This window comes from Antennarius striatus, chromosome 6, assembly GCF_040054535.1.
Source record: "Antennarius striatus isolate MH-2024 chromosome 6, ASM4005453v1, whole genome shotgun sequence".
Classification (NCBI taxonomy): domain Eukaryota; kingdom Metazoa; phylum Chordata; class Actinopteri; order Lophiiformes; family Antennariidae; genus Antennarius; species Antennarius striatus.
In genome coordinates, this window is record NC_090781.1 from 2,457,501 (window position 1) to 2,477,500 (window position 20,000).

The window sequence follows — 20,000 nt, forward strand, 5'->3', positions numbered from 1 at the left end:
GAAGCTAAGCAGAGTCGGGCCTGGTTAGTACTTGGATGGGAGACCGCCTGGGAATACCAGGTGCCGTAAGCTTTTTGTGTCCCCCCGCCAGCAGAGGGCGTTTGGAAGGAAAGACAGATGAGTCAAGTTGTTTTATGAGCTAAAGTTGTATTTAATAAAAGTTTGATTGAATGAATTGATTGATGAAATAAAACTGATCCCAGAGAATAGTAAAAATTGTTGTATAAGTGAAGCCTGACTAGCAACGACTTTTGTATCTATCTATCTATCTATCTATCTATCTATCTATCTATCTATCTATCTATCTATCTATCTATCTATCTATGCATGCATGCATCTAGATAGATAGATAGATATATACTTTAATGATCCCAAGGGCAAGCTATCTGTATGCCATGCCACCTTTATATAGGTTTTTTTTGACCAGCATAGTTGCTTACGGCCATACCACTCTGAACACGCCCGATCTCGTCCGATCTGGGAAGCTAAGCAGAGTCGGGCCTGGTTAGTACTTGGATGGGAGACCGCCTGGGAATACCAGGTGCCGTAAGCTTTTTCTTTTTCTGTCCCCCCGCCAGCAGAGGGCGTTTGGAAGGAAAGACAGATGAGTCAAGTTGTTTTATGAGCTAAAGTTGTATTTAATAAAAGTTTGATTGAATGAATTTATTGAATGATGAAATGAAATTGATCCCAGAGAAGAGTAACAATTGTTGTATAAGTGAAACCTGACTAGCAATGACTTTTGTATCTATCTATCTATCTATCTATCTATCTATCTATCTATCTATCTATCTATCTATCTATGCATGCATACATTTAGATAGATAGATAGATAGATATACACTGTAATGATCCCAAGGGCAAGCTATCTGTGTGCCATGCCACCTTTATATAGGGTTTTGTTGACCAGCATAGTTGCTTACGGCCATACCACTCTGAACACGCCCGATCTCGTCCGATCTCGGAAGCTAAGCAGAGTCGGGCCTGGTTAGTACTTGGATGGGAGACCGCCTGGGAATACCAGGTGCCGTAAGCTTTTTGTGTCCCCCCGCCAGCAGAGGGCGTTTGGAAGGAAAGACAGATGAGTCAAGTTGTTTTATGAGCTAAAGTTGTATTTAATAAAAGTTTGATTGAATGAATTGATTGAATGATGAAATGAAATTGATCCCAGAGAATAGTAAAAATTGTTGTATAAGTGAAGCCTGACTAGCAACGACTTTTGTATCTATCTATCTATCTATCTATCTATCTATCTATCTATCTATCTATCTATCTATCTATCTATGCATGCATGCATGCATCTAGATAGATAGATAGATAGATAGATATATACTTTAATGATCCAAAGGGCAAGCTATCTGTATGCCATGCCACCTTTATATAGGGTTTTTTTGACCAGCATAGTTGCTTACGGGCATACCACTCTGAACACGCCCGATCTCGTCCGATCTCGGAAGCTAAGCAGAGTCGGGCCTGGTTAGTACTTGGATGGGAGACCGCCTGGGAATACCAGGTGCCGTAAGCTTTTTCTTTTTGTGTCCCCCCGCCAGCAGAGGGCGTTTGGAAGGAAAGACAGATGAGTCAAGTTGTTTTATGAGCTAAAGTTGTATTTAATAAAAGTTTGATTGAATGAATTTATTGAATGATGAAATGAAATTGATCCCAGAGAAGAGTAACAATTGTTGTATAAGTGAAACCTGACTAGCAATGACTTTTGTATCTATCTATCTATCTATCTATCTATCTATCTATCTATCTATCTATCTATCTATCTATGCATGCATACATTTAGATAGATAGATAGATAGATATACACTGTAATGATCCCAAGGGCAAGCTATCTGTGTGCCATGCCACCTTTATATAGGGTTTTGTTGACCAGCATAGTTGCTTACGGCCATACCACTCTGAACACGCCCGATCTCGTCCGATCTCGGAAGCTAAGCAGAGTCGGGCCTGGTTAGTACTTGGATGGGAGACCGCCTGGGAATACCAGGTGCCGTAAGCTTTTTGTGTCCCCCCGCCAGCAGAGGGCGTTTGGAAGGAAAGACAGATGAGTCAAGTTGTTTTATGAGCTAAAGTTGTATTTAATAAAAGTTTGATTGAATGAATTGATTGAATGATGAAATGAAATTGATCCCAGAGAATAGTAAAAATTGTTGTATAAGTGAAGCCTGACTAGCAACGACTTTTGTATCTATCTATCTATCTATCTATCTATCTATCTATCTATCTATCTATCTATCTATCTATCTATCTATCTATGCATGCATACATTTAGATAGATAGATAGATAGATATACACTGTAATGATCCCAAGGGCAAGCTATCTGTGTGCCATGCCACCTTTATATAGGGTTTTTTTGACCAGCATAGTTGCTTACGGCCATACCACTCTGAACACGCCCGATCTCGTCCGATCTCGGAAGCTAAGCAGAGTCGGGCCTGGTTAGTACTTGGATGGGAGACCGCCTGGGAATACCAGGTGCCGTAAGCTTTTTGTGTCCCCCCGCCAGCAGAGGGCGTTTGTAAGGAAAGACAGATGAGTCAAGTTGTTTTATGAGCTAAAGTTGTATTTAATAAAAGTTTGATTGAATGAATTGATTGATGAAATAAAACTGATCCCAGAGAATAGTAAAAATTGTTGTATAAGTGAAGCCTGACTAGCAACGACTTTTGTATCTATCTATCTATCTATCTATCTATCTATCTATCTATCTATCTATCTATCTATCTATCTATGCATGCATGCATCTAGATAGATAGATAGATATATACTTTAATGATCCCAAGGGCAAGCTATCTGTATGCCATGCCACCTTTATATAGGGTTTTTTTGACCAGCATAGTTGCTTACGGCCATACCACTCTGAACACGCCCGATCTCGTCCGATCTCGGAAGCTAAGCAGAGTCGGGCCTGGTTAGTACTTGGATGGGAGACCGCCTGGGAATACCAGGTGCCGTAAGCTTTTTCTTTTTGTGTCCCCCCGCCAGCAGAGGGCGTTTGGAAGGAAAGACAGATGAGTCAAGTTGTTTTATGAGCTAAAGTTGTATTTAATAAAAGTTTGATTGAATGAATTTATTGAATGATGAAATGAAATTGATCCCAGAGAAGAGTAACAATTGTTGTATAAGTGAAACCTGACTAGCAATGACTTTTGTATCTATCTATCTATCTATCTATCTATCTATCTATCTATCTATCTATCTATCTATCTATCTATCTATGCATGCATACATTTAGATAGATAGATAGATAGATATACACTGTAATGATCCCAAGGGCAAGCTATCTGTGTGCCATGCCACCTTTATATAGGGTTTTGTTGACCAGCATAGTTGCTTACGGCCATACCACTCTGAACACGCCCGATCTCGTCCGATCTCGGAAGCTAAGCAGAGTCGGGCCTGGTTAGTACTTGGATGGGAGACCGCCTGGGAATACCAGGTGCCGTAAGCTTTTTGTGTCCCCCCGCCAGCAGAGGGCGTTTGGAAGGAAAGACAGATGAGTCAAGTTGTTTTATGAGCTAAAGTTGTATTTAATAAAAGTTTGATTGAATGAATTGATTGAATGATGAAATGAAATTGATCCCAGAGAATAGTAAAAATTGTTGTATAAGTGAAGCCTGACTAGCAACGACTTTTGTATCTATCTATCTATCTATCTATCTATCTATCTATCTATCTATCTATCTATCTATGCATGCATGCATGCATCTAGATAGATAGATAGATAGATAGATATATACTTTAATGATCCAAAGGGTAGGCTATCTGTATGCCATGCCACCTTTATATAGGGTTTTTTTGACCAGCATAGTTGCTTACGGGCATACCACTCTGAACACGCCCGATCTCGTCCGATCTCGAAAGCTAAGCAGAGTCGGGCCTGGTTAGTACTTGGATGGGAGACCGCCTGGGAATACCAGGTGCCGTAAGCTTTTTCTTTTTCTGTCCCCCCGCCAGCAGAGGGCGTTTGGAAGGAAAGACAGACGAGTCAAGTTGTTTTATGAGCTAAAGTTGTATTTAATAAAAGTTTGATTGAATGAATTTATTGAATGATGAAATTAAATTGATCCCAGAGAAGAGTAACAATTGTTGTATAATTGAAACCTGACTAGCAATGACTTTTGTATCTATCTATCTATCTATCTATCTATCTATCTATCTATCTATCTATCTATCTATCTATGCATGCATGCATTTAGATAGATAGATAGATAGATATATACTGTAATGATCCCAAGGGCAAGCTAGCTGTGTGCCATGCCACCTTTATATAGGGTTTTTTTGACCAGCATAGTTGCTTACGGCCATACCACTCTGAACACGCCCGATCTCGTCCGATCTCGGAAGCTAAGCAGAGTCCGGCCTGGTTAGTACTTGGATGGGAGACCGCCTGGGAATACCAGGTGCCGTAAGCTTTTTCTGTCCCCCCGCCAGCAGGGGGCGTTTGTAAGAAAAGACAGATGAGTCAAGTTGTTTTATGAGCTAAAGTTGTATTTAATAAAAGTTTGATTGAATGAATTGATTGAATGATGAAATGGATCCCAGAGAAGAGAAAAAATTGTTGTATAAGTGAAACCTGACTAGCAATGACTTTTGTATCTATCTATCTATCTATCTATCTATCTATCTATCTATGCATGCATGCATCTAGATAGATAGATAGATATATACTTTAATGATCCCAAGGGCAAGCTATCTGTGTGCCATGCCACCTTTATATAGGGTATTTTTGACCAGCATAGTTGCTTACGGCCATACCACTCTGAACACGCCCGATCTCGTCCGATCTCGGAAGCTAAGCAGAGTCGGGCCTGGTTAGTACTTGGATGGGAGACCGCCTGGGAATACCAGGTGCCGTAAGCTTTTTCTTTTTCTGTCCCCCCGCCAGCAGAGGGCGTTTGTAAGGAAAGACAGATGAGTCAAGTTGTTTTATGAGCTAAAGTTGTATTTAATAAAAGTTTGATTGAATGAATTGATTGAATGATGAAATGAAATTGATCCCAGAGAAAAGTAAAAATTGTTGTATAAGTGAAGCCTGACTAGCAACGACTTTTGTATCTATCTATCTATCTATCTATCTATCTATCTATCTATCTATGCATGCATGCATTTAGATAGATAGATAGATAGATATATACTGTAATGATCCCAAGGGCAAGCTATCTGTGTGCCATGCCACCTTTATATAGGGTTTTTTTGACCAGCATAGTTGCTTACGGCCATACCACTCTGAACACGCCCGATCTCGTCCGATCTCGGAAGCTAAGCAGAGTCGGGCCTGGTTAGTACTTGGATGGGAGACCGCCTGGGAATACCAGGTGCCGTAAGCTTTTTGTGTCCCCCCGCCAGCAGAGGGCGTTTGTAAGGAAAGACAGATGAGTCAAGTTGTTTTATGAGCTAAAGTTGTATTTAATAAAAGTTTGATTGAATGAATTGATTGATGAAATAAAACTGATCCCAGAGAATAGTAAAAATTGTTGTATAAGTGAAGCCTGACTAGCAACGACTTTTGTATCTATCTATCTATCTATCTATCTATCTATCTATCTATCTATCTATCTATCTATCTATCTATCTATCTATCTATCTATCTATGCATGCATGCATCTAGATAGATAGATAGATATATACTTTAATGATCCCAAGGGCAAGCTATCTGTATGCCATGCCACCTTTATATAGGGTTTTTTTGACCAGCATAGTTGCTTACGGCCATACCACTCTGAACACGCCCGATCTCGTCCGATCTCGGAAGCTAAGCAGAGTCGGGCCTGGTTAGTACTTGGATGGGAGACCGCCTGGGAATACCAGGTGCCGTAAGCTTTTTCTTTTTCTGTCCCCCCGCCAGCAGAGGGCGTTTGGAAGGAAAGACAGATGAGTCAAGTTGTTTTATGAGCTAAAGTTGTATTTAATAAAAGTTTGATTGAATGAATTTATTGAATGATGAAATGAAATTGATCCCAGAGAAGAGTAACAATTGTTGTATAAGTGAAACCTGACTAGCAATGACTTTTGTATCTATCTATCTATCTATCTATCTATCTATCTATCTATCTATCTATCTATCTATCTATCCATGCATGCATACATTTAGATAGATAGATAGATAGATATACACTGTAATGATCCCAAGGGCAAGCTATCTGTGTGCCATGCCACCTTTATATAGGGTTTTGTTGACCAGCATAGTTGCTTACGGCCATACCACTCTGAACACGCCCGATCTCGTCCGATCTCGGAAGCTAAGCAGAGTCGGGCCTGGTTAGTACTTGGATGGGAGACCGCCTGGGAATACCAGGTGCCGTAAGCTTTTTGTGTCCCCCCGCCAGCAGAGGGCGTTTGTAAGGAAAGACAGATGAGTCAAGTTGTTTTATGAGCTAAAGTTGTATTTAATAAAAGTTTGATTGAATGAATTGATTGAATGATGAAATGAAATTGATCCCAGAGAATAGTAAAAATTGTTGTATAAGTGAAGCCTGACTAGCAACGACTTTTGTATCTATCTATCTATCTATCTATCTATCTATCTATCTATCTATCTATCTATGCATGCATGCATGCATCTAGATAGATAGATAGATAGATAGATATATACTTTAATGATCCAAAGGGCAAGCTATCTGTATGCCATGCCACCTTTATATAGGGTTTTTTTGACCAGCATAGTTGCTTACGGGCATACCACTCTGAACACGCCCGATCTCGTCCGATCTCGGAAGCTAAGCAGAGTCGGGCCTGGTTAGTACTTGGATGGGAGACCGCCTGGGAATACCAGGTGCCGTAAGCTTTTTCTTTTTGTGTCCCCCCGCCAGCAGAGGGCGTTTGGAAGGAAAGACAGATGAGTCAAGTTGTTTTATGAGCTAAAGTTGTATTTAATAAAAGTTTGATTGAATGAATTTATTGAATGATGAAATGAAATTGATCCCAGAGAAGAGTAACAATTGTTGTATAAGTGAAACCTGACTAGCAATGACTTTTGTATCTATCTATCTATCTATCTATCTATCTATCTATCTATGCATGCATACATTTAGATAGATAGATAGATAGATATACACTGTAATGATCCCAAGGGCAAGCTATCTGTGTGCCATGCCACCTTTATATAGGGTTTTGTTGACCAGCATAGTTGCTTACGGCCATACCACTCTGAACACGCCCGATCTCGTCCGATCTCGGAAGCTAAGCAGAGTCGGGCCTGGTTAGTACTTGGATGGGAGACCGCCTGGGAATACCAGGTGCCGTAAGCTTTTTGTGTCCCCCCGCCAGCAGAGGGCGTTTGGAAGGAAAGACAGATGAGTCAAGTTGTTTTATGAGCTAAAGTTGTATTTAATAAAAGTTTGATTGAATGAATTGATTGATGAAATAAAACTGATCCCAGAGAATAGTAAAAATTGTTGTATAAGTGAAGCCTGACTAGCAACGACTTTTGTATCTATCTATCTATCTATCTATCTATCTATCTATCTATCTATCTATCTATCTATCTATCTATCTATGCATGCATGCATCTAGATAGATAGATAGATATATACTTTAATGATCCCAAGGGCAAGCTATCTGTATGCCATGCCACCTTTATATAGGTTTTTTTTGACCAGCATAGTTGCTTACGGCCATACCACTCTGAACACGCCCGATCTCGTCCGATCTCGGAAGCTAAGCAGAGTCGGGCCTGGTTAGTACTTGGATGGGAGACCGCCTGGGAATACCAGGTGCCGTAAGCTTTTTCTTTTTGTGTCCCCCCGCCAGCAGAGGGCGTTTGGAAGGAAAGACAGATGAGTCAAGTTGTTTTATGAGCTAAAGTTGTATTTAATAAAAGTTTGATTGAATGAATTTATTGAATGATGAAATGAAATTGATCCCAGAGAAGAGTAACAATTGTTGTATAAGTGAAACCTGACTAGCAATGACTTTTGTATCTATCTATCTATCTATCTATCTATCTATCTATCTATCTATCTATCTATCTATCTATCTATCTATCTATGCATGCATACATTTAGATAGATAGATAGATAGATATACACTGTAATGATCCCAAGGGCAAGCTATCTGTGTGCCATGCCACCTTTATATAGGGTTTTGTTGACCAGCATAGTTGCTTATGGCCATACCACTCTGAACACGCCCGATCTCGTCCGATCTCGGAAGCTAAGCAGAGTCGGGCCTGGTTAGTACTTGGATGGGAGACCGCCTGGGAATACCAGGTGCCGTAAGCTTTTTGTGTCCCCCCGCCAGCAGAGGGCGTTTGGAAGGAAAGACAGATGAGTCAAGTTGTTTTATGAGCTAAAGTTGTATTTAATAAAAGTTTGATTGAATGAATTGATTGAATGATGAAATGAAATTGATCCCAGAGAATAGTAAAAATTGTTGTATAAGTGAAGCCTGACTAGCAACGACTTTTGTATCTATCTATCTATCTATCTATCTATCTATCTATCTATCTATCTATCTATCTATCTATCTATCTATCTATCTATCTATCTATCTATCTATCTATCTATCTATCTATCTATCTATCTATCTATCTATGCATGCATGCATGCATCTAGATAGATAGATAGATAGATAGATATATACTTTAATGATCCAAAGGGTAGGCTATCTGTATGCCATGCCACCTTTATATAGGGTTTTTTTGACCGGCATAGTTGCTTACGGGCATACCACTCTGAACACGCCCGATCTCGTCCGATCTCGGAAGCTAAGCAGAGTCGGGCCTGGTTAGTACTTGGATGGGAGACCGCCTGGGAATACCAGGTGCCGTAAGCTTTTTCTTTTTCTGTCCCCCCGCCAGCAGAGGGCGTTTGGAAGGAAAGACAGATGAGTCAAGTTGTTTTATGAGCTAAAGTTGTATTTAATAAAAGTTTGATTGAATGAATTTATTGAATGATGAAATTAAATTGATCCCAGAGAAGAGTAACAATTGTTGTATAATTGAAACCTGACTAGCAATGACTTTTGTATCTATCTATCTATCTATCTATCTATCTATCTATCTATCTATCTATCTATGCATGCATGCATTTAGATAGATAGATAGATAGATATATACTGTAATGATCCCAAGGGCAAGCTAGCTGTGTGCCATGCCACCTTTATATAGGGTTTTTTTGACCAGCATAGTTGCTTACGGCCATACCACTCTGAACACGCCCGATCTCGTCCGATCTCGGAAGCTAAGCAGAGTCCGGCCTGGTTAGTACTTGGATGGGAGACCGCCTGGGAATACCAGGTGCCGTAAGCTTTTTCTGTCCCCCCGCCAGCAGGGGGCGTTTGTAAGAAAAGACAGATGAGTCAAGTTGTTTTATGAGCTAAAGTTGTATTTAATAAAAGTTTGATTGAATGAATTGATTGAATGATGAAATGGATCCCAGAGAAGAGAAAAAATTGTTGTATAAGTGAAACCTGACTAGCAATGACTTTTGTATCTATCTATCTATCTATCTATCTATCTATCTATCTATCTATGCATGCATGCATCTAGATAGATAGATAGATATATACTTTAATGATCCCAAGGGCAAGCTATCTGTGTGCCATGCCACCTTTATATAGGGTATTTTTGACCAGCATAGTTGCTTACGGCCATACCACTCTGAACACGCCCGATCTCGTCCGATCTCGGAAGCTAAGCAGAGTCGGGCCTGGTTAGTACTTGGATGGGAGACCGCCTGGGAATACCAGGTGCCGTAAGCTTTTTCTTTTTCTGTCCCCCCGCCAGCAGAGGGCGTTTGTAAGGAAAGACAGATGAGTCAAGTTGTTTTATGAGCTAAAGTTGTATTTAATAAAAGTTTGATTGAATGAATTGATTGAATGATGAAATGAAATTGATCCCAGAGAAAAGTAAAAATTGTTGTATAAGTGAAGCCTGACTAGCAACGACTTTTGTATCTATCTATCTATCTATCTATCTATCTATCTATCTATGCATGCATGCATTTAGATAGATAGATAGATAGATATATACTGTAATGATCCCAAGGGCAAGCTATCTGTGTGCCATGCCACCTTTATATAGGGTTTTTTTGACCAGCATAGTTGCTTACGGCCATACCACTCTGAACACGCCCGATCTCGTCCGATCTCGGAAGCTAAGCAGAGTCGGGCCTGGTTAGTACTTGGATGGGAGACCGCCTGGGAATACCAGGTGCCGTAAGCTTTTTGTGTCCCCCCGCCAGCAGAGGGCGTTTGTAAGGAAAGACAGATGAGTCAAGTTGTTTTATGAGCTAAAGTTGTATTTAATAAAAGTTTGATTGAATGAATTGATTGATGAAATAAAACTGATCCCAGAGAATAGTAAAAATTGTTGTATAAGTGAAGCCTGACTAGCAACGACTTTTGTATCTATCTATCTATCTATCTATCTATCTATCTATCTATCTATCTATCTATCTATCTATCTATCTATGCATGCATGCATCTAGATAGATAGATAGATATATACTTTAATGATCCCAAGGGCAAGCTATCTGTATGCCATGCCACCTTTATATAGGGTTTTTTTGACCAGCATAGTTGCTTACGGCCATACCACTCTGAACACGCCCGATCTCGTCCGATCTCGGAAGCTAAGCAGAGTCGGGCCTGGTTAGTACTTGGATGGGAGACCGCCTGGGAATACCAGGTGCCGTAAGCTTTTTCTTTTTCTGTCCCCCCGCCAGCAGAGGGCGTTTGTAAGGAAAGACAGATGAGTCAAGTTGTTTTATGAGCTAAAGTTGTATTTAATAAAAGTTTGATTGAATGAATTGATTGAATGATGAAATGGATCCCAGAGAAGAGTAAAAATTGTTGTATAAGTGAAACCTGACTAGCAATGACTTTTTTATCTATCTATCTATCTATCTATCTATCTATATATCTATCTATCTATCTATCTATCTATCTATCTATCTATCTATCTATCTATCTATCTATCTATCTATCTATCTATCTATCTATCTATGCATGCATGCATTTAGATAGATAGATAGATAGATATATACTGTAATGATCCCAAGGGCAAGCTAGCTGTGTGCCATGCCACCTTTATATAGGGTTTTTTTGACCAGCATAGTTGCTTACGGCCATACCACTCTGAACACGCCCGATCTCGTCCGATCTCGGAAGCTAAGCAGAGTCCGGCCTGGTTAGTACTTGGATGGGAGACCGCCTGGGAATACCAGGTGCAGTAAGCTTTTTCTGTCCCCCCGCCAGCAGGGGGCGTTTGTAAGGAAAGACAGATGAGTCAAGTTGTTTTATGAGCTAAAGTTGTATTTAATAAAAGTTTGATTGAATGAATTGATTGATGAAATAAAACTGATCCCAGAGAATAGTAAAAATTGTTGTATAAGTGAAGCCTGACTAGCAACGACTTTTGTATCTATCTATCTATCTATCTATCTATCTATCTATCTATCTATCTATCTATCTATCTATCTATCTATCTATCTATCTATCTATCTATCTATCTATCTATCTATCTATCTATCTATCTATCTATGCATGCATGCATCTAGATAGATAGATAGATATATACTTTAATGATCCCAAGGGCAAGCTATCTGTATGCCATGCCACCTTTATATAGGGTTTTTTTGACCAGCATAGTTGCTTACGGCCATACCACTCTGAACACGCCCGATCTCGTCCGATCTCGGAAGCTAAGCAGAGTCGGGCCTGGTTAGTACTTGGATGGGAGACCGCCTGGGAATACCAGGTGCCGTAAGCTTTTTCTTTTTCTGTCCCCCCGCCAGCAGAGGGCGTTTGGAAGGAAAGACAGATGAGTCAAGTTGTTTTATGAGCTAAAGTTGTATTTAATAAAAGTTTGATTGAATGAATTGATTGAATGATGAAATGAAATTGATCCCAGAGAAAAGTAAAAATTGTTGTATAAGTGAAGCCTGACTAGCAACGACTTTTGTATCTATCTATCTATCTATATATCTATCTATCTATCTATCTATGCATGCATGCATCTAGATAGATAGATAGATAGATAGATATATACTTTAATGATCCCAAGGGCAAGCTATCTGTGTGCCATGCCACCTTTATATAGGGTATTTTTGACCAGCATAGTTGCTTACGGCCATACCACTCTGAACACGCCCGATCTCGTCCGATCTCGGAAGCTAAGCAGAGTCGGGCCTGGTTAGTACTTGGATGGGAGACCGCCTGGGAATACCAGGTGCCGTAAGCTTTTTCTTTTTCTGTCCCCCCGCCAGCAGAGGGCGTTTGTAAGGAAAGACAGATGAGTCAAGTTGTTTTATGAGCTAAAGTTGTATTTAATAAAAGTTTGATTGAATGAATTGATTGAATGATGAAATGGATCCCAGAGAAGAGTAAAAATTGTTGTATAAGTGAAACCTGACTAGCAATGACTTTTTTATCTATCTATCTATCTATCTATCTATCTATCTATCTATATATCTATCTATCTATCTATCTATCTATGCATGCATGCATCTAGATAGATAGATAGATAGATAGATATATACTTTAATGATCCCAAGGGAAAGCTATCTGTGTGCCATGCCACCTTTATATAGGGTTTTTTTGACCAGCATAGTTGCTTACGGCCATACCACTCTGAACACGCCCGATCTCGTCCGATCTCGGAAGCTAAGCAGAGTCGGGCCTGGTTAGTACTTGGATGGGAGACCGCCTGGGAATACCAGGTGCCGTAAGCTTTTTGTGTCCCCCCGCCAGCAGAGGGCGTTTGGAAGGAAAGATGAGTCAAGTTGTTTTATGAGCTAAAGTTGTATTTAATAAAAGTTTGATTGAATGAATTGATTGATGAAATAAAACTGATCCCAGAGAATAGTAAAAATTGTTGTATAAGTGAAGCCTGACTAGCAACGACTTTTGTATCTATCTATCTATCTATCTATCTATCTATCTATCTATCTATCTATCTATCTATGCATGCATGCATCTAGATAGATAGATAGATATATACTTTAATGATCCCAAGGGCAAGCTATCTGTATGCCATGCCACCTTTATATAGGGTTTTTTTGACCAGTATAGTTGCTTACGGCCATACCACTCTGAACACGCCCGATCTCGTCCGATCTCGGAAGCTAAGCAGAGTCGGGCCTGGTTAGTACTTGGATGGGAGACCGCCTGGGAATACCAGGTGCCGTAAGCTTTTTCTTTTTCTGTCCCCCCGCCAGCAGAGGGCGTTTGGAAGGAAAGACAGATGAGTCAAGTTGTTTTATGAGCTAAAGTTGTATTTAATAAAAGTTTGATTGAATGAATTGATTGAATGATGAAATGGATCCCAGAGAAGAGTAAAAATTGTTGTATAAGTGAAACCTGACTAGCAATGACTTTTGTATCTATCTATCTATCTATCTATCTATCTATCTATCTATCTATCTATCTATCTATCTATCTATCTATCTATCTATCTATCTATCTATCTATCTATCTATGCATGCATGCATCTAGATAGATAGATAGATATATACTTTAATGATCCCAAGGGCAAGCTATCTGTGTGCCATGCCACCTTTATATAGGGTATTTTTGACCAGCATAGTTGCTTACGGCCATACCACTCTGAACACGCCCGATCTCGTCCGATCTCGGAAGCTAAGCAGAGTCGGGCCTGGTTAGTACTTGGATGGGAGACCGCCTGGGAATACCAGGTGCCGTAAGCTTTTTCTTTTTCTGTCCCCCCGCCAGCAGAGGGCGTTTGGAAGGAAAGACAGATGAGTCAAGTTGTTTTATGAGCTAAAGTTGTATTTAATAAAAGTTTGATTGAATGAATTGATTGAATGATGAAATGAAATTGATCCCAGAGAAAAGTAAAAATTGTTGTATAAGTGAAGCCTGACTAGCAACGACTTTTGTATCTATCTATCTATCTATATATCTATCTATCTATCTATCTATGCATGCATGCATCTAGATAGATAGATAGATAGATAGATATATACTTTAATGATCCCAAGGGCAAGCTATCTGTGTGCCATGCCACCTTTATATAGGGTATTTTTGACCAGCATAGTTGCTTACGGCCATACCACTCTGAACACGCCCGATCTCGTCCGATCTCGGAAGCTAAGCAGAGTCGGGCCTGGTTAGTACTTGGATGGGAGACCGCCTGGGAATACCAGGTGCCGTAAGCTTTTTCTTTTTCTGTCCCCCCGCCAGCAGAGGGCGTTTGTAAGGAAAGACAGATGAGTCAAGTTGTTTTATGAGCTAAAGTTGTATTTAATAAAAGTTTGATTGAATGAATTGATTGAATGATGAAATGGATCCCAGAGAAGAGTAAAAATTGTTGTATAAGTGAAACCTGACTAGCAATGACTTTTTTATCTATCTATCTATCTATCTATCTATCTATCTATATATCTATCTATCTATCTATCTATCTATGCATGCATGCATCTAGATAGATAGATAGATAGATAGATATATACTTTAATGATCCCAAGGGAAAGCTATCTGTGTGCCATGCCACCTTTATATAGGGTTTTTTTGACCAGCATAGTTGCTTACGGCCATACCACTCTGAACACGCCCGATCTCGTCCGATCTCGGAAGCTAAGCAGAGTCGGGCCTGGTTAGTACTTGGATGGGAGACCGCCTGGGAATACCAGGTGCCGTAAGCTTTTTGTGTCCCCCCGCCAGCAGAGGGCGTTTGGAAGGAAAGATGAGTCAAGTTGTTTTATGAGCTAAAGTTGTATTTAATAAAAGTTTGATTGAATGAATTGATTGATGAAATAAAACTGATCCCAGAGAATAGTAAAAATTGTTGTATAAGTGAAGCCTGACTAGCAACGACTTTTGTATCTATCTATCTATCTATCTATCTATCTATCTATCTATCTATCTATCTATCTATGCATGCATGCATCTAGATAGATAGATAGATATATACTTTAATGATCCCAAGGGCAAGCTATCTGTATGCCATGCCACCTTTATATAGGGTTTTTTTGACCAGTATAGTTGCTTACGGCCATACCACTCTGAACACGCCCGATCTCGTCCGATCTCGGAAGCTAAGCAGAGTCGGGCCTGGTTAGTACTTGGATGGGAGACCGCCTGGGAATACCAGGTGCCGTAAGCTTTTTCTTTTTCTGTCCCCCCGCCAGCAGAGGGCGTTTGGAAGGAAAGACAGATGAGTCAAGTTGTTTTATGAGCTAAAGTTGTATTTAATAAAAGTTTGATTGAATGAATTGATTGAATGATGAAATGGATCCCAGAGAAGAGTAAAAATTGTTGTATAAGTGAAACCTGACTAGCAATGACTTTTGTATCTATCTATCTATCTATCTATCTATCTATCTATCTATCTATCTATCTATCTATCTATCTATCTATCTATCTATCTATCTATCTATCTATCTATGCATGCATGCATCTAGATAGATAGATAGATATATACTTTAATGATCCCAAGGGCAAGCTATCTGTGTGCCATGCCACCTTTATATAGGGTATTTTTGACCAGCATAGTTGCTTACGGCCATACCACTCTGAACACGCCCGATCTCGTCCGATCTCGGAAGCTAAGCAGAGTCGGGCCTGGTTAGTACTTGGATGGGAGACCGCCTGGGAATACCAGGTGCCGTAAGCTTTTTCTTTTTCTGTCCCCCCGCCAGCAGAGGGCGTTTGTAAGGAAAGACAGATGAGTCAAGTTGTTTTATGAGCTAAAGTTGTATTTAATAAAAGTTTGATTGAATGAATTGATTGAATGATGAAATGAAATTGATCCCAGAGAAAAGTAAAAATTGTTGTATAAGTGAAGCCTGACTAGCAACGACTTTTGTATCTATCTATCTATCTATCTATCTATCTATCTATCTATCTATCTATCTATGCATGCATGCATTTAGATAGATAGATAGATAGATATATACTGTAATGATCCCAAGGGCAAGCTATCTGTGTGCCATGCCACCTTTATATAGGGTTTTTTTGACCAGCATAGTTGCTTACGGCCATACCACTCTGAACACGCCCGATCTCGTCCGATCTCGGAAGCTAAGCAGAGTCGGGCCTGGTTAGTACTTGGATGGGAGACCGCCTGGGAATACCAGGTGCCGTAAGCTTTTTGTGTCCCCCCGCCAGCAGAGGGCGTTTGTAAGGAAAGACAGATGAGTCAAGTTGTTTTATGAGCTAAAGTTGTATTTAATAAAAGTTTGATTGAATGAATTGATTGATGAAATAAAACTGATCCCAGAGAATAGTAAAAATTGTTGTATAAGTGAAGCCTGACTAGCAACGACTTTTGTATCTATCTATCTATCTATCTATCTATCTATCTATCTATCTATCTATCTATCTATCTATCTATCTATCTATCTATCTATGCATGCATGCATCTAGATAGATAGATAGATATATACTTTAATGATCCCAAGGGCAAGCTATCTGTATGCCATGCCACCTTTATATAGGGTTTTTTTGACCAGCATAGTTGCTTACGGCCATACCACTCTGAACACGCCCGATCTCGTCCGATCTCGGAAGCTAAGCAGAGTCGGGCCTGGTTAGTACTTGGATGGGAGACCGCCTGGGAATACCAGGTGCCGTAAGCTTTTTCTTTTTCTGTCCCCCCGCCAGCAGAGGGCGTTTGTAAGGAAAGACAGATGAGTCAAGTTGTTTTATGAGCTAAAGTTGTATTTAATAAAAGTTTGATTGAATGAATTGATTGAATGATGAAATGGATCCCAGAGAAGAGTAAAAATTGTTGTATAAGTGAAACCTGACTAGCAATGACTTTTTTATCTATCTATCTATCTATCTATCTATCTATATATCTATCTATCTATCTATCTATGCATGCATGCATCTAGATAGATAGATAGATAGATAGATATATACTTTAATGATCCCAAGGGAAAGCTATCTGTGTGCCATGCCACCTTTATATAGGGTTTTTTTGACCAGCATAGTTGCTTACGGCCATACCACTCTGAACACGCCCGATCTCGTCCGATCTCGGAAGCTAAGCAGAGTCGGGCCTGGTTAGTACTTGGATGGGAGACCGCCTGGGAATACCAGGTGCCGTAAGCTTTTTCTTTTTCTGTCCCCCCGCCAGCAGAGGGCGTTTGGAAGGAAAGACAGATGAGTCAAGTTGTTTTATGAGCTAAAGTTGTATTTAATAAAAGTTTGATTGAATGAATTGATTGAATGATGAAATGGATCCCAGAGAAGAGTAAAAATTGTTGTATAAGTGAAACCTGACTAGCAATGACTTTTGTATCTATCTATCTATCTATCTATCTATCTATCTATCTATCTATCTATCTATCTATCTATCTATCTATCTATCTATCTATCTATCTATGCATGCATGCATCTAGATAGATAGATAGATATATACTTTAATGATCCCAAGGGCAAGCTATCTGTGTGCCATGCCACCTTTATATAGGGTATTTTTGACCAGCATAGTTGCTTACGGCCATACCACTCTGAACACGCCCGATCTCGTCCGATCTCGGAAGCTAAGCAGAGTCGGGCCTGGTTAGTACTTGGATGGGAGACCGCCTGGGAATACCAGGTGCCGTAAGCTTTTTCTTTTTCTGTCCCCCCGCCAGCAGAGGGCGTTTGGAAGGAAAGACAGATGAGTCAAGTTGTTTTATGAGCTAAAGTTGTATTTAATAAAAGTTTGATTGAATGAATTGATTGAATGATGAAATGAAATTGATCCCAGAGAAAAGTAAAAATTGTTGTATAAGTGAAGCCTGACTAGCAACGACTTTTGTATCTATCTATCTATCTATCTATCTATCTATCTATCTATCTATCTATCTATCTATCTATCTATCTATCTATCTATCTATGCATGCATGCATTTAGATAGATAGATAAATAGATATATACTGTAATGATGCCAAGGGCAAGCTATCTGTGTGCCATGCCACCTTTATATAGGGTTTTTTTGACCAGCATAGTTGCTTACGGCCATACCACTCTGAACACGCCCGATCTCGTCCGATCTCGGAAGCTAAGCAGAGTCGGGCCTGGTTAGTACTTGGATGGGAGACCGCCTGGGAATACCAGGTGCCGTAAGCTTTTTCTTTTTCTGTCCCCCCGCCAGCAGAGGGCGTTTGTAAGGAAAGACAGATGAGTCAAGTTGTTTTATGAGCTAAAGTTGTATTTAATAAAAGTTTGATTGAATGAATTGATTGAATGATGAAATGAAATTGATCCCAGAGAAAAGTAAAAATTGTTGTATAAGTGAAGCCTGACTAGCAACGACTTTTGTATCTATCTATCTATCTATCTATCTATCTATCTATATATCTATCTATCTATCTATCTATGCATGCATGCATCTAGATAGATAGATAGATAGATAGATATATACTTTAATGATCCCAAGGGAAAGCTATCTGTGTGCCATGCCACCTTTATATAGGGTTTTTTTGACCAGCATAGTTGCTTACGGCCATACCACTCTGAACACGCCCGATCTCGTCCGATCTCGGAAGCTAAGCAGAGTCGGGCCTGGTTAGTACTTGGATGGGAGACCGCCTGGGAATACCAGGTGCCGTAAGCTTTTTCTTTTTCTGTCCCCCCGCCAGCAGAGGGCGTTTGGAAGGAAAGACAGATGAGTCAAGTTGTTTTATGAGCTAAAGTTGTATTTAATAAAAGTTTGATTGAATGAATTGATTGAATGATGAAATGGATCCCAGAGAAGAGTAAAAATTGTTGTATAAGTGAAACCTGACTAGCAATGACTTTTGTATCTATCTATCTATCTATCTATCTATCTATCTATCTATCTATCTATCTATCTATCTATCTATGCATGCATGCATCTAGATAGATAGATAGATATATACTTTAATGATCCCAAGGGCAAGCTATCTGTGTGCCATGCCACCTTTATATAGGGTATTTTTGACCAGCATAGTTGCTTACGGCCATACCACTCTGAACACGCCCGATCTCGTCCGATCTCGGAAGCTAAGCAGAGTCGGGCCTGGTTAGTACTTGGATGGGAGACCGCCTGGGAATACCAGGTGCCGTAAGCTTTTTCTTTTTCTGTCCCCCCGCCAGCAGAGGGCGTTTGTAAGGAAAGACAGATGAGTCAAGTTGTTTTATGAGCTAAAGTTGTATTTAATAAAAGTTTGATTGAATGAATTGATTGAATGATGAAATGAAATTGATCCCAGAGAAAAGTAAAAATTGTTGTATAAGTGAAGCCTGACTAGCAACGACTTTTGTATCTATCTATCTATCTATCTATCTATCTATCTATCTATCTATCTATCTATGCATGCATGCATTTAGATAGATAGATAAATAGATATATACTGTAATGATCCCAAGGGCAAGCTATCTGTGTGCCATGCCACCTTTATATAGGGTTTTTTTGACCAGCATAGTTGCTTACGGCCATACCACTCTGAACACGCCCGATCTCGTCCGATCTCGGAAGCTAAGCAGAGTCGGGCCTGGTTAGTACTTGGATGGGAGACCGCCTGGGAATACCAGGTGCCGTAAGCTTTTTGTGTCCCCCCGCCAGCAGAGGGCGTTTGGAAGGAAAGATGAGTCAAGTTGTTTTATGAGCTAAAGTTGTATTTAATAAAAGTTTGATTGAATGAATTGATTGATGAAATAAAACTGATCCCAGAGAATAGTAAAAATTGTTGTATAAGTGAAGCCTGACTAGCAACGACTTTTGTATCTATCTATCTATCTATCTATCTATCTATCTATCTATCTATCTATCTATCTATCTATCTATCTATCTATCTATCTATCTATGCATGCATGCATCTAGATAGATAGATAGATATATACTTTAATGATCCCAAGGGCAAGCTATCTGTATGCCATGCCACCTTTATATAGGGTTTTTTTGACCAGCATAGTTGCTTACAGCCATACCACTCTGAACACGCCCGATCTCGTCCGATCTCGGAAGCTAAGCAGAGTCGGGCCTGGTTAGTACTTGGATGGGAGACCGCCTGGGAATACCAGGTGCCGTAAGCTTTTTCTTTTTCTGTCCCCCCGCCAGCAGAGGGCGTTT

General features: G+C 40.0%; 42 non-coding genes across 42 annotated transcripts in view; all 42 read left to right on the plus strand.

The window, feature by feature from the left end:
- The window catches only part of LOC137598258 (5S ribosomal RNA), a 119-nt gene extending 47 nt beyond the window's left edge, over positions 1 to 72 (plus strand). Inside the window, exon 1 of the ribosomal RNA XR_011036579.1 lies at positions 1 to 72. This exon is cut by the window's left edge and continues 47 nt beyond it. This is a non-coding gene — a ribosomal RNA (5S ribosomal RNA).
- A 362-nt stretch (positions 73 to 434) lies between these two features.
- Positions 435 to 553, plus strand: LOC137597843 (5S ribosomal RNA). Its single transcript, XR_011036198.1, has one exon. It is a non-coding gene; the product is annotated as a 5S ribosomal RNA (ribosomal RNA).
- Positions 554 to 917: 364 nt separating this feature from the next.
- On the plus strand, positions 918 to 1,036 carry LOC137598269 (5S ribosomal RNA). Its single transcript, XR_011036590.1, has one exon. It is a non-coding gene; the product is annotated as a 5S ribosomal RNA (ribosomal RNA).
- A 370-nt stretch (positions 1,037 to 1,406) lies between these two features.
- On the plus strand, positions 1,407 to 1,525 carry LOC137597753 (5S ribosomal RNA). The gene has a single exon (XR_011036112.1). It is a non-coding gene; the product is annotated as a 5S ribosomal RNA (ribosomal RNA).
- A 364-nt stretch (positions 1,526 to 1,889) lies between these two features.
- Positions 1,890 to 2,008, plus strand: LOC137598281 (5S ribosomal RNA). The gene has a single exon (XR_011036601.1). It is a non-coding gene; the product is annotated as a 5S ribosomal RNA (ribosomal RNA).
- A 370-nt stretch (positions 2,009 to 2,378) lies between these two features.
- Positions 2,379 to 2,497, plus strand: LOC137598293 (5S ribosomal RNA). The gene has a single exon (XR_011036613.1). It is a non-coding gene; the product is annotated as a 5S ribosomal RNA (ribosomal RNA).
- A 354-nt stretch (positions 2,498 to 2,851) lies between these two features.
- LOC137598304 (5S ribosomal RNA) lies at positions 2,852 to 2,970 on the plus strand. The gene has a single exon (XR_011036624.1). It is a non-coding gene; the product is annotated as a 5S ribosomal RNA (ribosomal RNA).
- A 372-nt stretch (positions 2,971 to 3,342) lies between these two features.
- Positions 3,343 to 3,461, plus strand: LOC137598316 (5S ribosomal RNA). Its single transcript, XR_011036635.1, has one exon. It is a non-coding gene; the product is annotated as a 5S ribosomal RNA (ribosomal RNA).
- Positions 3,462 to 3,823: 362 nt separating this feature from the next.
- On the plus strand, positions 3,824 to 3,942 carry LOC137597846 (5S ribosomal RNA). The gene has a single exon (XR_011036200.1). It is a non-coding gene; the product is annotated as a 5S ribosomal RNA (ribosomal RNA).
- Positions 3,943 to 4,306: 364 nt separating this feature from the next.
- LOC137597834 (5S ribosomal RNA) lies at positions 4,307 to 4,425 on the plus strand. Its single transcript, XR_011036189.1, has one exon. It is a non-coding gene; the product is annotated as a 5S ribosomal RNA (ribosomal RNA).
- A 329-nt stretch (positions 4,426 to 4,754) lies between these two features.
- Positions 4,755 to 4,873, plus strand: LOC137598327 (5S ribosomal RNA). The gene has a single exon (XR_011036646.1). It is a non-coding gene; the product is annotated as a 5S ribosomal RNA (ribosomal RNA).
- Positions 4,874 to 5,221: 348 nt separating this feature from the next.
- On the plus strand, positions 5,222 to 5,340 carry LOC137598339 (5S ribosomal RNA). The gene has a single exon (XR_011036658.1). It is a non-coding gene; the product is annotated as a 5S ribosomal RNA (ribosomal RNA).
- A 374-nt stretch (positions 5,341 to 5,714) lies between these two features.
- LOC137597279 (5S ribosomal RNA) lies at positions 5,715 to 5,833 on the plus strand. The gene has a single exon (XR_011035658.1). It is a non-coding gene; the product is annotated as a 5S ribosomal RNA (ribosomal RNA).
- Positions 5,834 to 6,201: 368 nt separating this feature from the next.
- LOC137597291 (5S ribosomal RNA) lies at positions 6,202 to 6,320 on the plus strand. Its single transcript, XR_011035671.1, has one exon. It is a non-coding gene; the product is annotated as a 5S ribosomal RNA (ribosomal RNA).
- A 358-nt stretch (positions 6,321 to 6,678) lies between these two features.
- On the plus strand, positions 6,679 to 6,797 carry LOC137597754 (5S ribosomal RNA). Its single transcript, XR_011036113.1, has one exon. It is a non-coding gene; the product is annotated as a 5S ribosomal RNA (ribosomal RNA).
- Positions 6,798 to 7,141: 344 nt separating this feature from the next.
- LOC137597303 (5S ribosomal RNA) lies at positions 7,142 to 7,260 on the plus strand. Its single transcript, XR_011035683.1, has one exon. It is a non-coding gene; the product is annotated as a 5S ribosomal RNA (ribosomal RNA).
- A 358-nt stretch (positions 7,261 to 7,618) lies between these two features.
- Positions 7,619 to 7,737, plus strand: LOC137597315 (5S ribosomal RNA). The gene has a single exon (XR_011035694.1). It is a non-coding gene; the product is annotated as a 5S ribosomal RNA (ribosomal RNA).
- A 376-nt stretch (positions 7,738 to 8,113) lies between these two features.
- On the plus strand, positions 8,114 to 8,232 carry LOC137597661 (5S ribosomal RNA). The gene has a single exon (XR_011036024.1). It is a non-coding gene; the product is annotated as a 5S ribosomal RNA (ribosomal RNA).
- Positions 8,233 to 8,666: 434 nt separating this feature from the next.
- Positions 8,667 to 8,785, plus strand: LOC137597755 (5S ribosomal RNA). The gene has a single exon (XR_011036114.1). It is a non-coding gene; the product is annotated as a 5S ribosomal RNA (ribosomal RNA).
- A 356-nt stretch (positions 8,786 to 9,141) lies between these two features.
- On the plus strand, positions 9,142 to 9,260 carry LOC137597835 (5S ribosomal RNA). Its single transcript, XR_011036190.1, has one exon. It is a non-coding gene; the product is annotated as a 5S ribosomal RNA (ribosomal RNA).
- A 333-nt stretch (positions 9,261 to 9,593) lies between these two features.
- LOC137597327 (5S ribosomal RNA) lies at positions 9,594 to 9,712 on the plus strand. The gene has a single exon (XR_011035706.1). It is a non-coding gene; the product is annotated as a 5S ribosomal RNA (ribosomal RNA).
- A 344-nt stretch (positions 9,713 to 10,056) lies between these two features.
- On the plus strand, positions 10,057 to 10,175 carry LOC137597339 (5S ribosomal RNA). The gene has a single exon (XR_011035718.1). It is a non-coding gene; the product is annotated as a 5S ribosomal RNA (ribosomal RNA).
- Positions 10,176 to 10,533: 358 nt separating this feature from the next.
- Positions 10,534 to 10,652, plus strand: LOC137597352 (5S ribosomal RNA). Its single transcript, XR_011035729.1, has one exon. It is a non-coding gene; the product is annotated as a 5S ribosomal RNA (ribosomal RNA).
- A 419-nt stretch (positions 10,653 to 11,071) lies between these two features.
- Positions 11,072 to 11,190, plus strand: LOC137597855 (5S ribosomal RNA). Its single transcript, XR_011036208.1, has one exon. It is a non-coding gene; the product is annotated as a 5S ribosomal RNA (ribosomal RNA).
- Positions 11,191 to 11,604: 414 nt separating this feature from the next.
- LOC137597364 (5S ribosomal RNA) lies at positions 11,605 to 11,723 on the plus strand. Its single transcript, XR_011035740.1, has one exon. It is a non-coding gene; the product is annotated as a 5S ribosomal RNA (ribosomal RNA).
- A 352-nt stretch (positions 11,724 to 12,075) lies between these two features.
- LOC137597375 (5S ribosomal RNA) lies at positions 12,076 to 12,194 on the plus strand. The gene has a single exon (XR_011035751.1). It is a non-coding gene; the product is annotated as a 5S ribosomal RNA (ribosomal RNA).
- A 371-nt stretch (positions 12,195 to 12,565) lies between these two features.
- LOC137597386 (5S ribosomal RNA) lies at positions 12,566 to 12,684 on the plus strand. The gene has a single exon (XR_011035762.1). It is a non-coding gene; the product is annotated as a 5S ribosomal RNA (ribosomal RNA).
- A 342-nt stretch (positions 12,685 to 13,026) lies between these two features.
- Positions 13,027 to 13,145, plus strand: LOC137597397 (5S ribosomal RNA). Its single transcript, XR_011035773.1, has one exon. It is a non-coding gene; the product is annotated as a 5S ribosomal RNA (ribosomal RNA).
- A 395-nt stretch (positions 13,146 to 13,540) lies between these two features.
- On the plus strand, positions 13,541 to 13,659 carry LOC137597409 (5S ribosomal RNA). The gene has a single exon (XR_011035784.1). It is a non-coding gene; the product is annotated as a 5S ribosomal RNA (ribosomal RNA).
- A 352-nt stretch (positions 13,660 to 14,011) lies between these two features.
- On the plus strand, positions 14,012 to 14,130 carry LOC137597421 (5S ribosomal RNA). The gene has a single exon (XR_011035795.1). It is a non-coding gene; the product is annotated as a 5S ribosomal RNA (ribosomal RNA).
- Positions 14,131 to 14,497: 367 nt separating this feature from the next.
- LOC137597432 (5S ribosomal RNA) lies at positions 14,498 to 14,616 on the plus strand. The gene has a single exon (XR_011035806.1). It is a non-coding gene; the product is annotated as a 5S ribosomal RNA (ribosomal RNA).
- A 342-nt stretch (positions 14,617 to 14,958) lies between these two features.
- LOC137597443 (5S ribosomal RNA) lies at positions 14,959 to 15,077 on the plus strand. Its single transcript, XR_011035817.1, has one exon. It is a non-coding gene; the product is annotated as a 5S ribosomal RNA (ribosomal RNA).
- Positions 15,078 to 15,468: 391 nt separating this feature from the next.
- On the plus strand, positions 15,469 to 15,587 carry LOC137597456 (5S ribosomal RNA). The gene has a single exon (XR_011035829.1). It is a non-coding gene; the product is annotated as a 5S ribosomal RNA (ribosomal RNA).
- Positions 15,588 to 15,943: 356 nt separating this feature from the next.
- Positions 15,944 to 16,062, plus strand: LOC137597467 (5S ribosomal RNA). The gene has a single exon (XR_011035840.1). It is a non-coding gene; the product is annotated as a 5S ribosomal RNA (ribosomal RNA).
- A 370-nt stretch (positions 16,063 to 16,432) lies between these two features.
- On the plus strand, positions 16,433 to 16,551 carry LOC137597479 (5S ribosomal RNA). Its single transcript, XR_011035851.1, has one exon. It is a non-coding gene; the product is annotated as a 5S ribosomal RNA (ribosomal RNA).
- A 359-nt stretch (positions 16,552 to 16,910) lies between these two features.
- On the plus strand, positions 16,911 to 17,029 carry LOC137597490 (5S ribosomal RNA). Its single transcript, XR_011035862.1, has one exon. It is a non-coding gene; the product is annotated as a 5S ribosomal RNA (ribosomal RNA).
- Positions 17,030 to 17,412: 383 nt separating this feature from the next.
- Positions 17,413 to 17,531, plus strand: LOC137597502 (5S ribosomal RNA). The gene has a single exon (XR_011035873.1). It is a non-coding gene; the product is annotated as a 5S ribosomal RNA (ribosomal RNA).
- A 384-nt stretch (positions 17,532 to 17,915) lies between these two features.
- LOC137597515 (5S ribosomal RNA) lies at positions 17,916 to 18,034 on the plus strand. The gene has a single exon (XR_011035884.1). It is a non-coding gene; the product is annotated as a 5S ribosomal RNA (ribosomal RNA).
- Positions 18,035 to 18,402: 368 nt separating this feature from the next.
- On the plus strand, positions 18,403 to 18,521 carry LOC137597526 (5S ribosomal RNA). Its single transcript, XR_011035895.1, has one exon. It is a non-coding gene; the product is annotated as a 5S ribosomal RNA (ribosomal RNA).
- A 359-nt stretch (positions 18,522 to 18,880) lies between these two features.
- LOC137597537 (5S ribosomal RNA) lies at positions 18,881 to 18,999 on the plus strand. Its single transcript, XR_011035906.1, has one exon. It is a non-coding gene; the product is annotated as a 5S ribosomal RNA (ribosomal RNA).
- A 356-nt stretch (positions 19,000 to 19,355) lies between these two features.
- Positions 19,356 to 19,474, plus strand: LOC137597549 (5S ribosomal RNA). Its single transcript, XR_011035917.1, has one exon. It is a non-coding gene; the product is annotated as a 5S ribosomal RNA (ribosomal RNA).
- A 370-nt stretch (positions 19,475 to 19,844) lies between these two features.
- Positions 19,845 to 19,963, plus strand: LOC137597774 (5S ribosomal RNA). Its single transcript, XR_011036131.1, has one exon. It is a non-coding gene; the product is annotated as a 5S ribosomal RNA (ribosomal RNA).
- The last annotated feature ends 37 nt before the right edge of the window (positions 19,964 to 20,000 follow it).